At 43.6% G+C, this 22,424-nt stretch overlaps 1 protein-coding gene and 1 pseudogene across 2 annotated transcripts in view; both read left to right on the top strand.

The window, feature by feature from the left end:
* The window catches only part of LOC118078760 (zinc finger protein 420-like), a 48,332-nt pseudogene extending 36,801 nt beyond the window's left edge, over positions 1-11,531 (top strand).
* Positions 1-22,424, top strand: part of LOC132592023 (zinc finger protein 420-like) — an 89,461-nt gene that overhangs the window by 25,028 nt on the left and 42,009 nt on the right. The window contains exon 1 of one of the 2 annotated variants that reach the window (XM_060273951.1): positions 22,191-22,254. The exons of the other annotated variant lie outside the window; for it this stretch is intronic. The gene's annotated coding sequence lies outside the window, so the exon portion shown is untranslated. Of the gene's footprint in view, positions 1-22,190; positions 22,255-22,424 lie in introns of those variants that run through there. 2 annotated transcript variants of the gene reach the window in all.

Here is a 22,424-nt window from a genome sequence, read left to right as displayed (position 1 = left end):
GGTGGGGGTGGGAAGTAACAAGTGGGATGGAGGGTAAAAAATAAGGAGAGGATATGTAAGGGAGGTCAAGTGTCTGGGGAAGGTTTTAAAAAGTATTCTTATGTATTAAGGCGAAGTGAATAATATAAAACTAGGGTAAAAGAGGTTGAGGGGGAGAGGACAACAGCTTAAAAATGGTATAGATTAAGTAAAAGAGCAGGGAGCTTGCAGGGGAGGGGGGTTGGTTTTGTTTTGCTTTGTTTTTTCTTTTTCTTTTTTTTAATAATAAACTTTATTATATATCACAACAATTACAATCGATCACAATAAAAACAAATTACAGCCATAAAAGTGTTACAGTTGTCTTATTTCCTTCCCTCAACAACCCCCTCCCTCCCTCCCACCCTCCCCTTCCCTGCGACTTCTCAACCTGGTCTGAACTAGTCCCTTTTTCTGCCTTTTTCTTTTTTAATCTACATACCTTACTTTAACATTTACAATAATTTCATATTATTCTTCATATCCATCAACTTCCCTAATTCGATCTTTTCTTACCCTATTACAATTCACACTTTACATTTTCAAAATATAACCTTTAAATGTTAGAGTTGAGATTTAAGTTATCTACTTTAATTTGCAGATAATCTGTAAATGCTTTCCAATTATTTTTTGATTCATCCTCTTTTATTCCTTTAATTTTTTCGTGTTTTATAGCCAAATTATAATAATTAAATAATTTCTCTTGCCATTCTTCTTTTGTCGGAATATTAGTGGCCTTCCAATTTTTTGCAATTAACACTCTTGTGGCAGTTACAGCATAATTTACACAACATCTATCTCTGGGTTTGACATCCGCTGGCAACATTCCTAAAATGAATAATTTAGGGTATTTTTTTAAATCGGATATTTCAAAATGTTCTTTAATTCCTTATAAATTATTTCCCAAAAAACCTTGATTTGTTTACAATTCCACCACATGTGTATGTGTGTTCCAATTTCCTGGTTACACTTCCAACAGATGTTGCTCAATCCTGGATATATTTTGGCTAGCTTGGCTGGTGTTAAGTGCCATCTATTTTGCAATTTCAATATATTTTCTTTTATATTGTAATTTGGCGTAAAATCTAGATCTCTCTTCCATAGGTTTTCCCATTCTTCCATTGAGATGGGCTTACCTAAATCTTGGCTCCATTTAATAATATAATATTTTGTCAATTCTTCCTCGGTTTTCCACTTTAATATAATTTGGTACATATTTTTTATATACTTATCTTTATTTATCAATAAAATCTCCTCTAATTTAGATATTTCTTTATCAAAGCCAATTTTTGTGTCAATTTGTAATCTTTGATTCACTTGAAAATATTGTAACCATGTATTAAAATATCCTTTTACTACCGTATATTCTTTTAGTTGCCAATTTCCTTTTATATTTTCTACTAATTGTTTATATGTTGGCCAATTTGCTTCCATATTTTTCCTTTTTACCGCAACTATCTCTAGGGGTGATATCCACCAGGGCGTCTTGGGTTCGAAGTATCTTTTGTATTTTTGCCATACTAAGTACAACGATTTCCGAATAATATTGAGCATAAAAGTGCTCCTTTTTTCTATTTTCTCCTTCATCAAGTAATGGTGCCACCCAGATGCCAATCCATGTCCCTCTAAGTCTAATAAGTCAGTATCTTTCAAAGCCATCCATTCCTTAATCCACCAAAGCGCTGCCGCATCGTGATAAGTCTCAAGGTCAGGCATCCCAAATCCTCCCCTTTGCCTTTGATCAATCATAATCTTATATTTGACTCTAGGTCTCTTTCCGTTCCAAATAAATTTGGCAAGGTCTTGTTTCCATTATTTGAAGATTTTTTCTTTGCCCAAAATAGGAAGATTTTGAAATAGGTAGTTATTCCTTGAGACTACACACATTTTCACTAGTGAGATTCTCTCCAGTAACGATAATTTCAATTTATCCCACACTTCTAGATTTTTCTTAATTTTTTTCCAAGTTATCTTGTAATTCTCTTGTATTAAGTCAATCCCCTTTACAGTGGTTTGAATGCCCAAATACCTAATTTTTTTGACAATTTTCAAGCCTGTTTTTTCTTGAAGAGCTATTTTTTCATCAATATCCAAATTCTTTACTAGCATATTAGTTTTCTCATAATTAATTTTCAGGCCTGCTACGTCTCCATATTCTTTTATCTTTTCAATTGCACTGGGTATGCTTCGATAGGATCTTCTGTCGTTATTATTATATCGTCCGCGAACGCTTTAATTTTGAATATTTTCTTGCCAATAGTTATTCCTTTAATATTTTCTTGTTCTCTAATGTTTTTTAACAGTATTTCTAGGGTGATTATAAAAAGAATGGGAGATAAAGGACACCCTTGCTTCCTGAGTTTTATAGATTGCTTTAATTGCATTTCCCATTCCCCCCCCCTAAATTTAGATTTTCCATTGTTTTTATCATGAAGGGCCAAGAGACCCTATCGAAGGCCTTCTCCGCATCAATGGAGAGAAGAGCTGCTCTCTTATCTCTCCGACTCTCTAAACATTCCAGGATATTTACGATACTTCTTATGTTGTCTTTTGCATATCTCCCTTTTATAAACCCCGCCTGGTCCCTGTGAATTATATCTTCTAAAATATAACTTAATCTTTTGGCCAGGATTTTCGCAAATATTTTGTAATCGCTATTTAATAGCGAAATTGGCATAAAATTACCAGGTTTGTCTAGATCCGCTTGTGGTTTGGGTATTAATATTATCTGGGCTTCAGTCCATGTTTGGGGCGTATTTCCTTTTCTAAGTATTATGTTCATTAAATATCTAAGGTGGATTAGTAATTCTTCTTGCCATTCTTTATAGAATTCTTGGTAACCCATCTGGGCCCAGGGCTTTCCCTTTTTTCATACTCTTAATTGCATCTGATAATTCTGAGATCATTATTTCTTTATTCAGTGGTATTAATTTTCCCATTGGTATTCTTGGTAAATGGTATTTTGTTAAGAATTCATCAATTTGTTGGATGGGTATTTCTTCCTTTTGATATAGTGTTTCATAGAATTTTTGAAAATTTTTCATGATTTCTTCTGTTTTATAATAATATCTTCCCTCCGATTGAATTCTGTTGATCATTTTTTCATTTTTTCATTTGCCACATCAACAATTTGCTAGGTTTGTTAGCCCATTCAAAGTTTTTATACTTCCAGAATTGTATCTGTTGTTCGATCTCATGATCAATTATTTTTTCAAACTCCAATCTCAAAATTTTAACTTCTTGTTCTACTGACTTATGGTTTTTATAAAGAATTTTTTCTTTCTTTTTTTTTCTCTTGTAGGAGTTTTTCTTTTCTTTGTTCTCTGTCTTTCCTTATTTTTGCATTTTGTGAAATAAAATAACCGCGTATCACGGCTTTGCCCGCATCCCATACTATTAGGGGGTCGACCTCACCCTCATAGTTTAACTCAAAGTATTCCTTTAGCAATTTTTTCGCTTCCTGGATAGTCTTATTATTGTTTAACATAAAGACATTAAGCCTCCATTTTTTTTGATATTGTTCATTTTTTAGCAAGAGGGTCACAGGGTTGTGATCCGAGAAGGTTTGAGGTCTTATTTCTGTTTTATGTATTCTTAGTGACAATTCTTTAGGAATCCATATAGTATCTAATCTACTAGCAGTTTGGTGGCGTGCAGAAATATGTGTGTATTCTTTTTTTATGGGGTTCTTAAACCTCCATGCATCCAATAAATTTAGGTTTTCCATAATATCCATAAACTTTTTGGGTAGTTTCGTCTTATTTCCTTTATTCCCTCTATTTTTCATTAACTGAGCCTCCAAGCTTTTCAGGAAAGCCGTTTTGCTCCCATTGGGGGCGTAAATACCCACCCAGAACCATTGTTCTCCTTCAATCGTCATTTTTACCATAACACTTCTTCCCTCTCTATCTGTCCATATTAATTCTGGATTCCATTTACTTTTAATATAAATCACAACTCCTCTCTTCTTTTTTGTATCTGCCACGACAAATTCTATTCCTAATTTATCATTTTTTAAGACTCTCACATGTTTTTTATTTATGTGCATCTCTTGGAGACAAACCACGTCCCAATTTTGTTTTTTTAGTATGTGCCCCACCCTGTTCCGTTTTTTTTTTATTTAAGCCATTCACGTTCCATGAAATTGTTCTTAGGTTCATATTTATTAAATGTTATATATCAATTTGGAATGAGAAGAAAAAAAGGGGAAAAAAGAATTACATTTAAAATTACAATTGTTCTTAATATCATGTGTCTATGCTAAGCAAGATCAAGGAAATTCATTAATCAAATATTTCTTGTGAATTGATTAATCTAATCAAGCTTTTAACTATAATTGCAGGTTTAACATTTTAATCAGGTTTTATTTAGAATATATCAGTCATTCTTCCAATTGTCCTTCCTCTCCTTCCTCATCCTCTTCCACACCTTCTTCTTCTCCTTCTAGTTCATCTTTGCTGGAATCTTCTATATCTTCTTCATTCGTTGGGGTCTTGCCTTTAATTGTCTTTGACTTATCCCTTCCCAGTTCTTGAGCATAAGTTCTATAAAATCTGTCCGCTGCTTCTGGCGTGTCAAATCTCCTCCATCTTCCTTTAAAAGAGAAGGCCATTCCTTCTGGGTATTCCCATTTGAAGAATATTTTTTTCGTTTTTAGTGGCTTGGCTAAGAATTGATATTTCTTTCTCTTATGAATCAGCCGGGGTGGAATTTATTTTAGGACGATTATCTCAGTTTCTTCCATGATCAATTTCTTCTTTCCTTTCATTTTTAGGATTTTATTTCTCAGCCACATGTTTGTAAAAGACACAAGACAGTCTCCCGGCCAATTATTTGCTTTCGCATTTTTGGAATTAACTCTAAAAGCTTCCTCTATTCGCGTTTCGACATCAAGCTCTTCTAAGTCTAGCCATTTTGCCAGAGCAGTTACAATTCATTTTTCTATTACTTCGTTGGGTATTTCTGGGATATTCCTGAATCTCAGAGTCTTCTCCTTTAATTTCATCTGCATCATCGCAAGAGCATCTTGCGATGCTTCCAATGCTGCCCTTTGTTCATCTAGTTCTTTATTTATTTTTTTCTGTTTCTTTCTTCCCCTCTCTCTTTTCTTTTGCCAAGTTTTTCAATGACAATTCCAACGTTTGGTTTTTGTCTTGTATCTCCTGGATCAATTCCATCGCCTTTTTGGAGTTTTCTTCTGTACTACTTATTTGCTCCCTTATTTCTTGTTTTTCTTTTTCATTGGTCTCCATTTTTCCTTCCATTTTTCCTACTTTATCTTCCAGGTTCTTAATCCTATCATTCATTTCCTTTTTAATTTCTGTAAGATCTTTCCTATATCATTTTTGAAATCTTGTTTGATTTCTCCTATGTCATTTTTAAGGCTTAGAATCAGTTCTTTAAGATCCAACTCATGTTCTGCTGTTGAAGTTCTTCTCTGGTTTACATTTCCTGTGTTTAACTTCTTTTGCTTTTCCATTATATTGTGTTGTCCTGCCATATCCTGGTGGCGTCTCTTGCTTTGCGCTTTATTTCTTATCGCGCTCCTTCCCTCACCTCACTTTTCACTTTGGTTTATCCGGTTTTAAAATCCAATTCAGTGGGGGGGGATTTTTCTTACGTTCCTTTAATTTTCCAAGTTCTCTCTCACGCCCAGGGGGTATCTTTTAAAAGGGTTTGATTAAAAGGAATTTTACCATGCACAATCGCGTCGGGTTTCGGCTTTTGCTGGTTTCGGCTTTTGGGAACCGCCGACGCCTCAGACAGGAATCACCTTCCTGTCCTTTTTTGGGGAGCCGCTTAGCCTTGCTAGCCCCCCTCTTTTCCAGCTGAAGATTCGGGGCTGCGGAGCTCCCGTTTTTAGCCCGATCGCGATCTGCGGTCAAAACCGGAAGTGATGCTTTGTTTTTTCTTAAAGGGTTAAAATGTATGAAGAGAGAAGAGTTGGGTGCTAAAAGGTGAAAGGTGATAAACGGTAGTAATAATATAAATATTGGTTAAAGAGGGGAAGGAAAAAAATTATTATTCAAAAGGGGGAAAGGAGGAGGGGGAAGGAAAAAATTATTTCTATTTATTTTGTAGAAGAAAAATTTAAGGATAAAAGGGGGAAAGAGGAGAAAAAGAATATATTTTTATTTTTTAAAATATATAAAAAATTATAAAAATATATTTTTTAAAAAATATATGTATAGATATATAGATATATAAAAATTTAATTTAATAATAATATTTTTTTAAAAAAATAAAAAATGGAAAAAACGAGGCCTTTCTAGTGGGCCTCCCTCTGGGCTTCTGGCTCGCTCCTTCCTCACTAGTTGGCGGGAAAGTGGGCTCAGGTTGGGCCTAGGCCCAGCCGTGTGCTTCCTCGCGGCCTCAGTCCGTCCTCCTACCTCTCCCACAGTATTGGTGGCGGTAGCGGTGGCAGCAGATCGATGGCGGGGCAGTTGGGCCAGGCTGGCAGGACCTCCCTCCTTCCCTCACGCAGCTCGCGCTCGCCCCCGGGTCTCCCCGGTCTCAGGGCCCTGGGCAGCCGGGTGACCTCGGCGCGGCGGTGCGGCAGCAGCCGCCGCCGCAGCAGGGAAGTTGCCAGGTCCGAGGCTCCACTCTCCAAGGGACTCTTCTCCCTCCTCAGGTCAAGCGCGGCAGTGGTGGCGATAGCGGCGGCCGCAGCAGCAAAAAGGTTTGGGCTATTACCCCCAACGACCTCCTCTCTCTCCCACTGCCCTCGAGGCCCCGGCGCACCGCGAGGCGGGAAATCCTGGGCCTTGGGGCTTCGCTCAATCAACGGCCGATGGGCGGATGGGTGTCCTGGATTCCAACCCGCCGCACTCGCAGGGGAGGGGGTGGCAGCCTCCGGGATGGTCCACCGGGCACCCCCCGGCACCCACGCAACGGCAGCGGCGGTCAAGGTGGCTCAGGAGCCGCTCAGGCAGCGCGAACTCGCCAGCCGCCCTCAAGAGCTCCGTGGTGCCATGGCGCACGCCATGATGCCTCGCAGGAAGTCCTTCTTAGCTCACTGTTCTAGCACCCGTTAATTTAACGGGCTTCATGATACTAGTAATAATATTTATTTATTTATTTATAATAATTATTATTTATTTATTTATACCCCGCCATCTAGGTGGCTTCCAACAGAAGTATTAAAATACAATAATCTATTGAGCATTAAAAGCTTCCCTAAAGAGGACTGCCTTCAGATGTCCTCTAAAAGTCTGGTACGGGTAGTTGTTTTTCTCTTTGACATCTGGTGGGAGGGTGTTCCACAGGGCGTGTGCCACTGCTGAAAAGGCCCTCTGCCTGGTTCCCTGTAACTTGTGTAGGCAGAATGACTTGAAAAACAGAAGGTGGAGTACCCCCTATTTGCACAAAGACGAACACTCATAATTAAAACGCAGAATAAAATAAGCATCCAGAATTAAAATGTGTAGCAAAGCAATCCTATTGAAACACCGCTGCAATTTACAGGAAGGAAACAACAGAGCATTGTGTAGCAGATCATATTGATGCTGTCTCAGAGGAGGACATTTCCCTTTTTCTTTTAGGGTCCAGTGTGCTTTGAAGATGTCGCTGTTCGTTTCACGGACGAGGAGTGGGCGTTGCTGGATCCTGACCAGAGAGCTCTGTATGAGGAGGTCATGGAGGAGATTCGTGGGATCGTGGCCTCTCTTGGTATTCATCATATCGTCATATGTGCCTGGAAATTTGAAAAATACCTCTGCAGTCATACCTCATGTTACGTCCGCTTCATGTTACTTTTTTTCAGGTTGTGTCCCGCGACAACCTGGAAGTACCGGAAAGGGTTGCTTCCGGGTTTCACCGCTCACGTATGTGCAGAAGCGCCAAATCGCTCACGCATGCGCAGAAGCGTTTCCTGCACATGTGCAGATATGGTGCAGAGCTCTACAGCACCCCCTATAGCACCTGGGAACCTAACACCCCCACAATAAACAGTAAATTACATTGTTTTCTTTGAACAATCTTCGAATTATTCCTTTTTCTACCACGATTGAGCTGGTCTAAACTGCCCAGACCATCTTAAAGGTCAGCTTCAGAATTGTTAGGAAAGATAAGTGGCTTCAGTTTTTATGTTTTTGTTTTTCCTTCTGTCAGTCTTGGGTTGACCAAAGAGACAAACTGACATTGGAGATGGAGGGGATGCTATGACTGGGCCAAACAAAATTCATCCCAGAGAAGAGCTAGGCTTATTAAATCTCAGGTAATAATAATACAGTGGTACCTCGGTTTACAAACTTGATCATTTCCAGAACAGAACTGTTCTTAAATCAAGGTACCATTGCAGATATTATAATAATTTTTATTTATACCCTGGCCATCTGGCTTGGCTGTCCCAGCAACTCTGGGCGGCTTCCAACTTGATAACAATCACATAACACACTGAGAAAAGTCAACCTAAGCAAGTTGTGCTTCCTTTTTCTGGTTATTTGGCTAAAACGTTTGATAGAATACGGGTAACTAAAAAAACTTTGTTTGATTGCATTCTTGATTAAATTATCATTCCATTGACATATAATTTTATGATATTACTCCAAATGAAGTGTTTTGAGCGATCAACCCTCTGAAAAACACTTTCCCCCAAAAGTCTTCCACAATTTTGACCACTACTGTACATCAAACAAAGCAACATTCAACAACTCAATGGAATCTAATAATAAATATGTTGGTTAATGATAAAAAACACAGCTAATGAACACCTCCCCAACTGCCTTCAGTTCTTCTCCATTTGTTCCTGAGGCTCTAATCCCTTTTTTGTTTCCGTTGCAGATTGTGATGAATTGGAAATCGAGAACAAAGGTGACCATGACAAAATCCGCAGAGAGGAGAAGTCATATAAAAATTTGGAATGCGGAGAAAGCTGCAATCAGCGCTCCCATTCCACATCCCATCGACAAAATCTCATCGGAAAGAAACTCTATCAGTGCATGGAATGTGGAAAGAGCTTCAGTCAGCGCTCCTCTCTCACTTCCCATCAAAGAATTCATACAGGGGAGAAACCCTATCAGTGTGTGGAATGTGGAAAGAGCTTCAGAGTGAGCCCCAGTCTCGCTAAGCATCAAAGAATTCATACAGGAGAGAAACCCTATCAGTGTGTGGAATGTGGAAAAAGCTTCAGTCAGAGCTCCTCTCTCACTTCCCATCAAAAAATTCATACAGGGGAGAAACCCTATCAATGTGTGGAATGTGGAAAGAGCTTCAGTCAGAGCTCCAATCTCACTTCCCATCAAAGAATTCATACAGGGGAGAAACCCTATCAGTGTGTGGAATGTGGAAAGAGCTTCAGTCAGAGCTTGTCTCTCACTTCCCATCAAAGAATTCATACAGGGGAGAAACCCTATCAGTGCGTCGAATGTGGGAAGAGCTTTAGTCACAGCTCCCATCTCACTAACCATCAAAGAATTCATACAGGGGAGAAACCATATCAGTGTGTGGAATGTGGAAAGAGCTTCAATCGGAACTCCTCTTTCACTTCCCATCAAAGAATTCATACAGGGGAGAAACCCTATCAGTGTGTGGAATGTGGAAAGAGCTTCAGTCAGATCAACTCTCTCACTTCCCATCAAAGAATTCATGCAGGGGAGAAACCCTATCAGTGTGTGGAATGTGGAAAGAGCTTCAGTCAGAGCTCCCATCTCACTTACCATCAAATAATTCATACAGGGGAGAAACCCTATCAGTGTGTGGAATGTGGAAAGAGCTTCAGTCGGAGCTCCTCTCTCACTTGCCATCAAAGAATTCATACAGGGGAGAAACCTTATCAGTGTGTGGAATGTGGAAAGAGCTTCAGTCACAGCTCCAGTCTCACTTCCCATCAAAGAATTCATGTGGGGGAGAAACCCTATCAGTGTGTGGAATGTGGAAAGAGCTTCATTCAGAGCTCCAGTCTCACTTCCCATCAAAGAATTCATACAGGGGAGAAACCATATCAGTGTGTGGAATGTGGAAAGAGCTTCAGTAAGAACTCCTCTCTCACTTCCCATCAAAGAATTCATACAGGGGAGAAACCCTATCAGTGTGTGAAATGTGGAAAGAGCTTCAGTCAGATCAACTCTCTCACTTCCCATCAAAGAATTCATGCAGGGGAGAAACCCTATCAGTGTGTGGAATGTGGAAAGAGCTTCAGTCAGAGCTCCAATCTCACTTCCCATAAAGGAATCCATACTAATGTCGGAAAAACCATTGTACAGCTTTAGGAGCCAGGCAAATCAGCACCGTTTTAACCAGACCTTTGGATGATTGACATCTAATGCTCTTTTAAAATGTGGTATTTTGTGTTTTTGTGTTGTGTTATTATGTTGTAACCTTCCTGAGACCTGTAGGTGTAGGGAATAGGTAACTCTTAAAGGCGTATGGGTCTTCCCCCGAAAAAACAGTATGTGGAATGTGGAAAGAGCTTTAGTCAGAGCTCCAAACTCACTTCCCATAACAGAATCCATACGAAGGTTGGAAAAACCAGATTACCAGGTTTTTTTCAATGAATCCAGGGACACTCTTTTGCAGCAGCCAAGGGGTTAAAAGACAGTAGCATCTGGATTATTAGTAGGGAGCACCATTTTGTAAACATATGTAGTTTACATGGCAACCAGAGCCAGGTTCCTTGGTTATGGGTGAAGGGTGGGGAGGGGGAGAGAGAGAAGGGAAAGCAAAATTAGGATGGGATGGTTGGAACTGAGGGAGGTGTGTGTGTGTGTGTGTGTGTTTTCGTCCCCCCCCCTTTTCTGGGATTCCTGGAAGCGTCACCGAAATGGAAGTAAGGAACAAAAAGGGGGTGGGGTAGAGAGAGGACAGAGAGTCAGGTCGTCCCAAAAAAAGGCACATGAGGAATACAGATAGATAACCAAAGCTATTTTATTAATACAACCCTCCCCTATTTTCTGTCTGACTCTTCAGAAGAATGTGTGGGGAGGGGGTGGAGCCATGTGGCACAATATTATTATTATTATTTACAAGCGAGGAGGCGGGAGGGTGGTGTGTCCTTTGGTCGAGCAATAAAAGCGCCCAGCCTTTATGACTGCCATCAGCGTTTCTTTCCTTGCATCTGCACCCCTCTCAAATTCGGTCGTTTGAGAAGGAACATCATAAACCATATGCCGGCGCCCTCCACGTCTCCCCTCAGCCCTCGGGGCAAGGTTCCCGCCAAAACAGCAATAAAGTGGAGGAGGAGGAGGAGGGTGGGAGCGGGAGGGGGAATGTTCCCACTCATCTAACGCAGCCCAGCCGTCCACACTGGCAACAGCATCGGCCACATCACCTCTTGCCGCTGGAATCTTTGGCCATGGACAGATTGGTAAAACCGGGAACTGTCCCTGGGAACCGGGGACGTCTGATAACCCTACATTATACAGCTTTAGGAGCCAGGCAAATTGGCAGCTTTTTAACCAGGCCTTTGGCTGATTGGCATCTAATGCCCTTTTAAATTGTGGTGTTTTGTGCTTTGATGATGTGCTTTTATGTTGTAACCATCCTGAGACATGTAGGTGTAGGGAATAGGCACCAACTAGGGGTCTTTGCCCCCCGCCCATAAAATATTTGAGGAGGCCACACACACACCTTTGTGTGTGTGTTTTTCCAAACGCAACCTTTTATTCTTCCGCAACTTGCCATACAATTTGCCGTCTTAAAAAATAAATAAATAAACACACACACGTCATGAGGAAAACAAAATACAAGAACATAGAAATGTGGGCAGGTCCCATCTTTGCAGGCCAAACACAAAAGTTGCTTTAAAGCAGGGTTTCCCCAACTTGGGTCCCCAGCAGCTCCTGGACTACAATTCCCATCATCCCTCCCCATTGGTCCTGAGCACCCCAGAGTCTGGTTAAAGGAATGGGTAACTTTGAAAAATCCAGAAATATTAGACCTGGAAGGAGTGGAAAATTGATTTGCCTGGCACTCTTACCTACCCGGTACTTTACGATAAGGTTAAGGTCCACAAAGGTTTCCTGAACCACTTAGTAAGAAAATCATACCTGATCTGGGTAAAATACAAAGGAATTTTGGAACCCAGGATCCCTTTGTGGACATCATCAACAAACGTTATAACAGTTAAGACACTAAATATGGAGATAAAGATCGCCACCTATCAGGACTTATTGGAAAAGAAACAAAATGAGCTAATATTGAAAAAATATGAAGAGAGAAAATAATACCTTTCGGACTGGCTACAATACTTTCAAATCAGAGGTTTAATCAGGATAAAAAATTGGGCATTGCAAAGGAAAAATCAAAATTTGAAAAAGAACTAATACAGAATGATGGGAAGTACATTTCACGTATTTCACATATTTATGACCTGCTGTTGGAATGGGAACTCAAAGAGGAGCAGGTTAAACCAGTAATGGTGAAGTGGGCCCAAGACCTTGGCTACAATGTCCTGATGGAGCAATGGGAAAGACTGTGGAGGGTGGATTTAAAGTTTACCGCCTGTTATAACTTAATAGAAAACATCTTTAAAATGATGCACAGGTGGTACCAAACACCAGAAAAGTTAGCCAATAAGTATAAAAATAAATATTCTATGTGCTGGAAAAAGGGTCTCTAATACATATGTGGTGGAATTGTCCGGAAATATGTAGGTACTGGAATAACATCTATGAAGAACTTTTAAAAATGTTAAAATGCACATTTAGAAAAAGACCGGAAATGTTTTTATTAAATATAATACCAGAGGATATTAAAACCACAAAAAGAATATTGTTAATGTATGGAATTGTAGCGGCAAGAGTCCTGGTCGCCAGAAATTGGGAAAACAAAAATGCACCCAGCATAATGGATTGGCAAACTTTAATGATAGAATATTTACAGTTAGCAAAAACCACTGGAAGGATAAGAGGACAAACGAAACAAAAAAACACAGAAGGAATGGAGGATGTTTGATGAGTATTTAAATAGTAGTGGTATACCCAGAATCCTAATGGCAGACTAAAGTTGAACCTGACTTTCTTAAGGGGGGGGAATGTAGATGTAAATTCAGAATTGTGTGATAAAATAAGGTTAATATGTAGATTAAAGTGTGAATAATTGGAAGTTTTCACAAAGAAGGTGTGGATTGTACATATACAGTGGTACCTCGGTTTATGAACACAATTGGTTCCGGAAGTCTGTTCATAAACTGAAGCGTTCATAAACTGAAGCGAACTTTCCCATTGAAAGTAATGGAAAGTGGATTAATCTGTTCCAGACGGTCCGCGGAGTAACCATTCATAAACTGAAGCGAACTTTCCCATTGAAAGTAATGGAAAGTGGATTAATCCGTTCCAGACGGGTCCGCGGAGTACTTAAACTGAAGCGTTCATAAACTGAAACATGGGTGTAATTGGTTCCGGAAGTCTGTTCATAAACTGAAGCGTTCATAAACTGAAGCGAACTTTCCCATTAAAAGTAATGGAAAGTGAATTAATCCGTTCCAGATGGGTCCGCGGCGTTCATAAACTGAAAATTCATAAACCGAGGTGTTCATAAACCGAGGTTCCACTGTAGAGAGATGTAATGGTTTTCTTTTTGTCTTTTTTTTGTATACAGATTGTTTGTTTGTTTTCTATATTAGTATCTTTCCTCCCCTTCTTTTTCTCTCTCTTTTTCTTTTTTCTTTTTCTTTTATTCTTTCCTTTTCTATTTTCTTTTTGTAAAATGTTATGAAAGAGAAGAAGAATATGAAATATATGCATGTTGTACGTCTATGTTTTTAAAGAAAGAAATTAATAAAACTTACTGTTTTAAAAAAAGATATTTGTATTTGCATTTGTTATAAAATTCAATAGCCACAGCCACAATCTCACTTTCCATCAAAGAATTCATACAGGGGAGAAACCCTATCAGTGCTTTGAATGTGGAAAGAGCTTCAGTCGGCGCTCCGCTCACTTCATACAGGGGAGAAACTGTGTGTGGAATGTAGAAAGAGCTTCAGTCACAGCCACAATTTCACTTCCCATCTAAGAATTCATACAGGGGACAAACACTATCAGTGCGTGGAATGTCGGAAGACAGTGGTGTTCCTACCCCAGCTGTCACTAGAGCATGCGCACTAGAGCGGAACCTGGGGCGGCAAAACCGGAGGGCGGGGTGTCGTGATGTTGCACGCATGCGTATGATGCTGCGTTGTGGGATAACTCTCCCCCCCTGATTCCCAAGCCTCACTCGGAGCAGCAGCGCCCAAAAAAAAGACTCGCTCGCCGCAGCGGCAACTGGCTTCCTTTTTTTTAAAAAAAAAATATTTTTATTAATTTTCCAATTAAAACCAATTATATCACATTCGTTATTTCAAATTATACACATATATATCAATCAAACCGAATATTATGCCAAATCATCTAAAAAATTTTTTTGGGTTCCCATGCTTCAAGAAATTGGGGATTCCTCGCAACCGTCCACTGCAGTCTTTTTTCTAAAGTTCAAATCGTCTCTCCAAGTTCATAATAATCCGAATCTTTCCCTTACAGTCACATAGATGTTTTCCACTTTCAACCGATTGTTTCCCAGCTGCTGAGATAAATATCAAACAAGGTTTCACAAATGTTCTTTCTCCTGTGTGGGTTAATCAGTCCAGCCTCCCCATAAATCTTCTTGGTCTGGAGCTCCCTGTTGCGTCAACACGAAGCAGCGCCATCTTAAAAAAACTCAAAACACTTTCGTTTTCTCTCATAACCGGGTAGATTAACGATCTTTATAAAATTTACAGCTTTTCCAGGCAGAAGACCCAAACATCAAACCATAGACTCTTGGTAAATTAATGGATCTCCTTGCCCTATAGCTGAACTTAGCTTCAGGTCGCTGCTCCAATTCAAAGTGCGTCACAGCTCATAAATCCTCCGAACGCGTCCAGGCACTCCTTCCGTCCAACTAGAGGGGGGCTTTTCTCGTCGGCAACTCCACATCTTTAAAAAATATGCTCAGTAACAACAGTTTATAAAGTTCAACTCACACAGTCTTTTGCTTCTCTTTCACTCCAAACAAACCAGGACATCGCGTCTGGGAAGGTACGAAGTAACTCATATGAAGAAAAAAAAAAAACTCACTTCCCTTATCGCTCCGTCCCCATCAATCCTTCTTTCAGATGAAATACAGCCTTTGACTCCTCTCCCTCAGCAGCATAAATTTCTCAGCAGTAAACAGCGCTTCTTCCCCTCCTTCTGAAGTATGTACATAGATTTAAGCCTAATTATCTTCTTTAACCATGGAAATCCCCGCCATGCAGATTAGCGTCCGGGAGTCCTGGCCCTCGTAAGTGCTCAGCCCAAGCTCCCCCCACTCCAAAAACAGTCGGAGTGGGTCTGGGGGCATCGCGGGCCAGCGGCCCCTCTCCGTAACCCCCGGAGAGGGTAGGGGGTTGCCATTTACTCCCCTAGCAACCGCCAAATTCCTTACGAAGGTCAGAGAGATGGAAAACAGGTCCGCCATTCCTGCCGGTGGAAACCGGAACCGGAACTGGCTTCCAGCTGCCGCCGTGGTAATCGAGTCTTCTTACTAGCCTCCACCTCGCCGAGTGAGACTTGGGAGTTGCAGGGAGGGACCACCCCGCGATGCAGCGTCGCATGACGTCTGCGTAGACACGCGACGCTGACGTCGTGTGATGCTGCGTCACGGGATGCCCCTGCCCCCGTTACTCCCAAGCCTCGAGTGGCGGATGGCAGCCAGCAGCATCGGGGCGGCCTCTCCATGATGGCGGCCACGTTGGCCGCCGTCGATAGGTGCGGAAGGGCCAGGGCGCACTGCCCCCTGCAGAGTGGAGCTCGGGCGGCACCCCCCCGCCCCCTGTTGTGTTGCCCCTGTTGAAAGAGCTTCGCTGATAGCTCCAAACTCCATGGGCGTACCCAGGATCAAAACTAGGGGGGGCAAGGGGAGGGGCCAAGACACGGAAGGGGAGGGGCCACAAAGTGGGCGGGAACAGCGAACTCGCGCTCCGCCGGGCTGTGCCCCTCCCTAGCAGCAGGGCTGGTGGGCAGAGGCGGAGCCCAGCCCAGCGGAGCGCGAGTTCGGCGTTCCCGCCCACCGCGCCGCGCTCCCTGGTTCCCCGCCGCGCTTGGCCTTGCCTGAGGGCACGCCGGGGAGCTGGAGGGAGGGTGCGGCGCGGTGCGGCAGGAATGGCGAACTCGCGCTCCGCCGGGCTGTGCTCCGCCTCTGCCCACCAGCCCTGCTTCTAGAGTAGGGCAGCTGCCCTAACTTGCCGCATGGTGGGTACGCCCTTGCCAAACTCACTTCCCATAAAAGAATCCATACAAAAGTTGGAAAAACCATTATACACCTTTAGGAGCCAGGCAAATCAGCACCTTTTTAACCAGGCCTTTTGCTGTTTGACAGCTAATGCCCTTTTAAAGCGTGGTGTTTTGTGTTTTTATGTTTTTTATGTTGTAACCATCCTGAGACACGGGGTAGGGAATAGGCACCACCTCTTAAAGGCCTAGGGGTCTTTGCCCACCCCCCAATAAAATCTTTAGGAGTCCACCCCCCAGTTTTTGTGTGGTTTTTTTTCAAACGCAACCTTTTATTATTCTGCAACTTGCCATACAATTTCTCTTTCAATTTGCCCTCTTTTTTTAAAAAAAAACACACACAGGCCATGAGGGAAACAAAATACAAGAAAATATAAACGTGGGCAGGTCCCATCTTTGCAGGCCAAACATAAAAGTTGCCTTAAAGCAGGGTTTCCCCAACCTGGGTCCCCAGCAGCTCCTGGACTACACTTCCCCATAGCTGCCAAGTTCAGCATTGAAAAATAAGGGATCACAGACTCACCCAGCGGTGTGGCACCGGAAGTCGTTTCTACGCATGTCTGGACATGCGCAGAAGCGACTTCCCTGTGCCGGCTCTGCACATGTCTGGGCACTGAAAGAACCCAGCGCCGGTCCTTTTCTCTCCCTATCTAATGCGGAGGGTGGAAGGGTTGGCCTGCAACCCAAGCACATATAAGTTTGCACCTCTCTTCAGAAGCCACCCCCCTCCTAGGAATCCTGGTGTTGCTGTTTGAGTTTCTGAAAAATAAGTCAGCATGGGTTTCTGAAAAATAAGTCATGTCAGACTAATCTGATCTCATTTTTTGACAGAATTAAAAGCCTGGTAGATGAAGGGAATGCTGTGGATATAGCCTATATTGATTTCAGCAAGGCCTTTGACAAGGTGCCCCATGATATTCTTGTAAAGAAGCTGGTAAAATGCGGGCTAGACAATGCTACCATTCAGTGGATTTGTAACTGGCTGACTGACCGAACCCAAAGGGTGCTCATCAATGGCTCCTCTTCATCCTGGAGAGTAGTGACTAGTGGGGTGCCACAGGGTTCTGTCTTGGGCCCAGTCTTATTCAACATCTTTATCAATGACTTGGATGATGGGCTTGAGGGCATCCTGAGCAAGTTTGCAGATGACACCAAATTGGGAGGGGTGGCTAATACCCCAGAGGACAGAATCACACTTCAGAATGACCTTAACAGATTAGACAACTGGGCCAAAGCAAACAAGATGAATTTTAACAAGGAGAAATGTAAAGTACTACACTTGGGCAAAAAAATGAAAGGCACAAATACAGGATGGGAGACACCTGGCTTGAGAGCAGTACATGTGAAAAGGATCTAGGAGTCCTGGTAGACCACAAACTTGACATGAGTCAACAGTGTGATGCAGCAGCTAAAAAAGCCAATGCAATTCTGGGCTGCATCAATAGGAGTATAGCATCTAGATCGAGGGAAGTAATAGTACCACTGTATTCTGCTCTGGTCAGACCTCACCTGGAGTACTGTGTCCAGTTCTGGGCACCACCGTTCAAGAAGGATACTGACAAGCTGGAATGTGTTCAGAGGAGGACAACCAAAATGGTCAAAGGCCTGGAAATGATGCCTTATGAGGAACGGCTTGGGGAGCTGGGTTTGTTTAGCCTGGAGAAGAGAAGGTTAAGGGGTGATATGATAGCCATGTTCAAATATATAAAAGAATGTCATATAGAGGAGGGAGAAAGGTTGTTTTCTGCTGCTCCAGAGAAGCGGACACGGAGCAATGGATTCAAACTACAAGAAAGAAGATTCCACCTAAACATTAGGAAGAACTTCCTGACAGTAAGAGCTGTTCGACAGTGGAATTTGCTGCCAAGGAGTGTGGTGCAGTCTCCTTCTTTGGAGGTCTTTAAGCAGAGGCTTGACAGGCATATCTCAAGAATGCTTTGATGGTGTTTCCTGCTTGGCAGGGGGTTGGACTGGATGGCCTTTGGGGTCTTTTCCAACTCTATGATTCTATGACGAACAGGCCAAACCCACCCTGCGTACATTTTGTTTTGCCTTGAGGGCTAGACTTTGTTTCCCTTCTGCAAAATTTCTGGCTGTTTGCCAGCTCCCTCCACTGGCTCAGAGCTTGTGGCAGTGAAACGTTCTGCGAAATGTCTCTCCAGAATCCCAGATGTTTTCCTAGCAAGCCGGAGAACATTGCTCAGCCATCCTTATAGCTCTGCTCCTATTGAGGAAGGCTGAGCTCAGCAAGAGATTGAGGGAGGCGGGAGACCTTGCATTTGTGCTCATTCTTGAAGGATTAGGGAGCAAGGATGGCTTGATTTGAGCCCTTGGAAACTAGTAAGCACACTTCTGAGCATGTGCAGAAAGTCATCACTGCCTCGCCACTTTGCAAACACAAGCTGCCTCTGGGCATATTTTGTTGGAAGACAAGGTGCATGCATAGCTCAGTTGGTTACAGTGTGGTGCTGAGAATGCCAACGTCACAAGTTCGATCCCCGTATGGGACAGCTGCATATTCCTGCATTGCAAGGGTTGGACTAGATGACCCTCGGGACCCCTTCCAACTCCACAATTATATACATACAGTATAAGGTTTTGAGCTCAGAGAAAGCCCCCCAAACCACCAAGCAGGCAAATTGCTCCTGGTATACCTTATCACAGCCCAATTTATTTAATTTAATTTTAATTAATATAATTTATTTAATAAAATCATAGAATTGTAGAGTTGGAAGGGACCACAAGGGTCATCTAGTCCAACCCCCTACAAGGCAGGAATTATTTGCCCAACATAGGTCTCAAATCCACAATTAAGATTCTCATGCTTGACTGACAAATTAAAAAATGATTTGCTTTATACAGCTCTTGATTGTAAAACACAAAAAACTCAAAACAATAACTATCAATAGCAAGAATGTTTTTTACGACTTTCAATGGGTTCAAGCCCCTTTTTTGCCCAAAAGATTCCTGCAATAGATAGACTAAAAACAGTTTCCCCAACCTGGAGACCTCCAGCTGTTTTGAACTACAAATCCCATCAGCCCCAGAGTGCCTAAGAATGCCTAAGGCAGTGCCTGAGAATGGGGGGCTAGAGGAGGTCTGGTGTGTGTTGGGAGGGCTGGCACCTCAATTTGCAACCTTCCCCCCACCCCTCGCCCAGTCCTTTAATTCTGGGGAGAAATGGGGTGCACAGAGCGCAGCTGCGGGGAGGCAGAAGCTTCCATCCTCTGGGGGTTGTAAGGTGGACTGGGGGCACAAGTAATCATCCCCCTCCCCGGCTTGACTCCTCCGCCTTCAACCAACTAAGTACTCTGCAGCCCAGCATGGCAGTTGCTGGGTCCGTGCACGCACCAGCCCCAACACGATATGCTCGTGGCATCCTGGCCCTGGCCCTGGCCCTGGCCCTGGCTGCTGCTGCTGCTGCTGCTGCTGCTGTATGGGGACCCCCACCCTCCAGCGGTGACCTTCATCTCCCCACTCCCCAGCTGGATCTACAGCCCCTTTCCCCCCCCCCCCAGCGATCGCACTGCACCCCCTTTACCTGGCTGATGCATGCCAGCCTTGCAGCGGCAGGAACAAAGACTCCTCTTTCTTCTCCTTCCCAGGAGCCCCTCTTTCTTCTCTTTCTTTCCTCCTCTTCCTTCTCTTCCTGGTCCCGGGCTGCTCACCGACGGGGGGGGGGGGGGGAGGACAAGAGCAAGAATCGCCACACGCAGAGGCGTGCCCATAGAGATAGGAAAAGTGAAGAGTGATACTCGCGCGCACACTTCCTGGCTCTGTTTGCGTGTCCATAGAGATAGGAAAAAGTAAAGAGTGATACTCGCGCGCACACTTCCTGGCTCTGTTTGCAAGAAATACGGGTGAATCACGGGATATTTCCCCATTCGGGATGACAGCGTGAAAAGCCTTTAAAATCGGGGTTTTCCCGGCGAAAACGGGAGACTTGGCAGCTATGCACTTCCCATCATCCCTCCCCATTGGTCCTGAGCACCCCAGAGCCAGCTGCTATGGCACAGATTTTGAAGTCGTCCAGCACCAGCAGTCGGGGAGTCCTGAACTCCGCCTGTGAGACCAGCTCTGTAAGCTCAGGCAGGGAGACCATGGAGGGCAAAGGAAGCGGGAAGCACCCCTGCTAGCAAGCACCCCTCAACAAGACCCCAACCCCAGAGTCTGTTCAGCCCCCTCCGCTTCTTGTAGCTGGAGTCCGTCTTGGCGCTGCCCTCCCAGGCCAGGTGGGAAAGGCCTGCCAGGCAGGGAGCAGGTCCTGCAGGACTCCCAGCAAGAAAACCTGGGAGGTGAGTCTTGGGCAAAGAAGGGACAAGGGAGTTCCCTGTCTCCAAGGTGTGGGGCTTACCTTCTTTCAGATTCAGCTGTAAGCAGGCCAACTCTGATCGGGCTATTACATTCTGCAGAGGAAATAAAAATCTGGGTCAGATGACAGTACAGTGGAACCTCGGTTTATGAACACCTCGGTTTATGAATTTTCAGTTTATGAACGCCGCGGACCCATCTGGAACGGATTAATTCACTTTCCATTACTTTTAATGGGAAAGTTCGCTTCAGTTTATGAACGCTTCAGTTTATGAACAGACTTCCGGAATGCTTTGATGGTGTTTCCTGCTTGGCAGGGGGTTGGACTGGATGGCCCTTGTGGTCTCTTCCAACTCTATGATTCTATTCTATTCTATTCTATTCTATTCTATTCTATATGTGTGGAAAGACCGCTGTGCCACTCACAAAATCAGGACTATATTTCCTTCTCCCACCTTTAATGTAAACGTATAGGTAAGTATTACTATAGGGTGGCAATAACCAGGGCCAGAATAATCCTGGTCAGGCCACGCAGGCCCTAAGAGCAAGAGGAACTCCATTTTCTAAATCTCTCTGTCTCTGATAGAAAGTAAATTAGACAGCACTTCTCTGTTTGTACCTTTCTCTGTAACCCATTGCAAAAGGAAGTTAGCTTAACCGCAAGATGTTCTGTTCCATCTGAAGAGGATGTAGCCCGCCACAAACCAACCGCAAGTTCTAAGTAGGGCGCAACCACAATTGTGCCTGTAAAATTCCACATAGACACGTGTATGAAAGTACCAGGTACATAACGCCACTTAGTGGAGTTAGGTAAATGACTTTGCATCTTGGGGTGCTCTCTCTTGATTGGTTGATGAAGTACTGCAGAAAGGCTGGCCTTCACTCTGTCAAAAAGGTATAAAAGCGGCGGGCAGAATGAGGAATGGTTTTTTCCCTACTGCTCCATATTGTTTTGCCGACAAACCAATAATAAATTGGTTCAACTGCCTGAGATTTTGTCTGGTCAATTTGGGAAGCCAGCCATCCACCTTACATTACTCATTTATGATGAGAATAGGATTTATTTATTTTGAACTTTACTTGGTTCCTCCTTGGTAGCCAGTGCAATGGTTTCAGCAGTGCTAGAACTCAGGACCCGCTGCCTTGAGGGGTATCTGAGAGCAGTTTGGCAGGCGAAAGGTCTCCCTTGGGAGGTGGTGGACTCTCCTTCCTTGGAGGTTTCTAAGCAGAGATCGGACGGCCATCTGCCATGGATGCTTGAGCTGAGATTCCTGCATTGCTGGGGGTTGGACTAGATGACCCCAGGATACCCTCCTATCTCTCTCCACTCCTGAATTCGAGGAGGAGGTTCCTTGCCTCCTGCAAAGCCCTTTTCCCTGCAAGCTGGTCCTCTGGTTTCCGGACAACAGAGGGAGATGCTCAGAGTCCAACCAAGAGCCTCACCCCCAAAAGGATATCTGGGCATTGGCGTAGCCAGGGGGGCAGCTGCACCCCTAAATCCCTAAAAAATAATAAAACGGCGAGCTCGGCTTTGCAAGGGTTAAAGGGAACCTAGCTGCCTTCCTAGAGAGGACAGGAAGCAAGAGGGGGGCCAGGTCCTCCAGAGCCAAGGAGCCTCCCTCCCTCCCCAGTCCTCCTTTCCTGCTTTGGTGTCTCTCCTGCAAGGGCTGCATCGCTGTCCCTTCACTCCTGGGATGATCGGGTGAGTCTCCTCTCTCCCCCCCCAGAGGGTGCAGTGGGGAGACGGTGGGGGTCCCAGGGCTGCAGCAGGGGAGGGTGCCGGGGGGGGGGACAAACCCAAGTCACGGAGAGAGGAAGTCAGCGCAGAGAGGAATTGCTGCAGTAATTTTAAGCATTCCAGCTCTTTCCAGC

The sequence above is a fragment of the Zootoca vivipara genome, chromosome 4, assembly GCF_963506605.1.
Source record: "Zootoca vivipara chromosome 4, rZooViv1.1, whole genome shotgun sequence".
Classification (NCBI taxonomy): Eukaryota; Metazoa; Chordata; class Lepidosauria; order Squamata; family Lacertidae; genus Zootoca; species Zootoca vivipara.
Note: the sequence above shows the minus strand (reverse complement) of the source record. Positions and strands in the feature narration are given on the sequence as shown.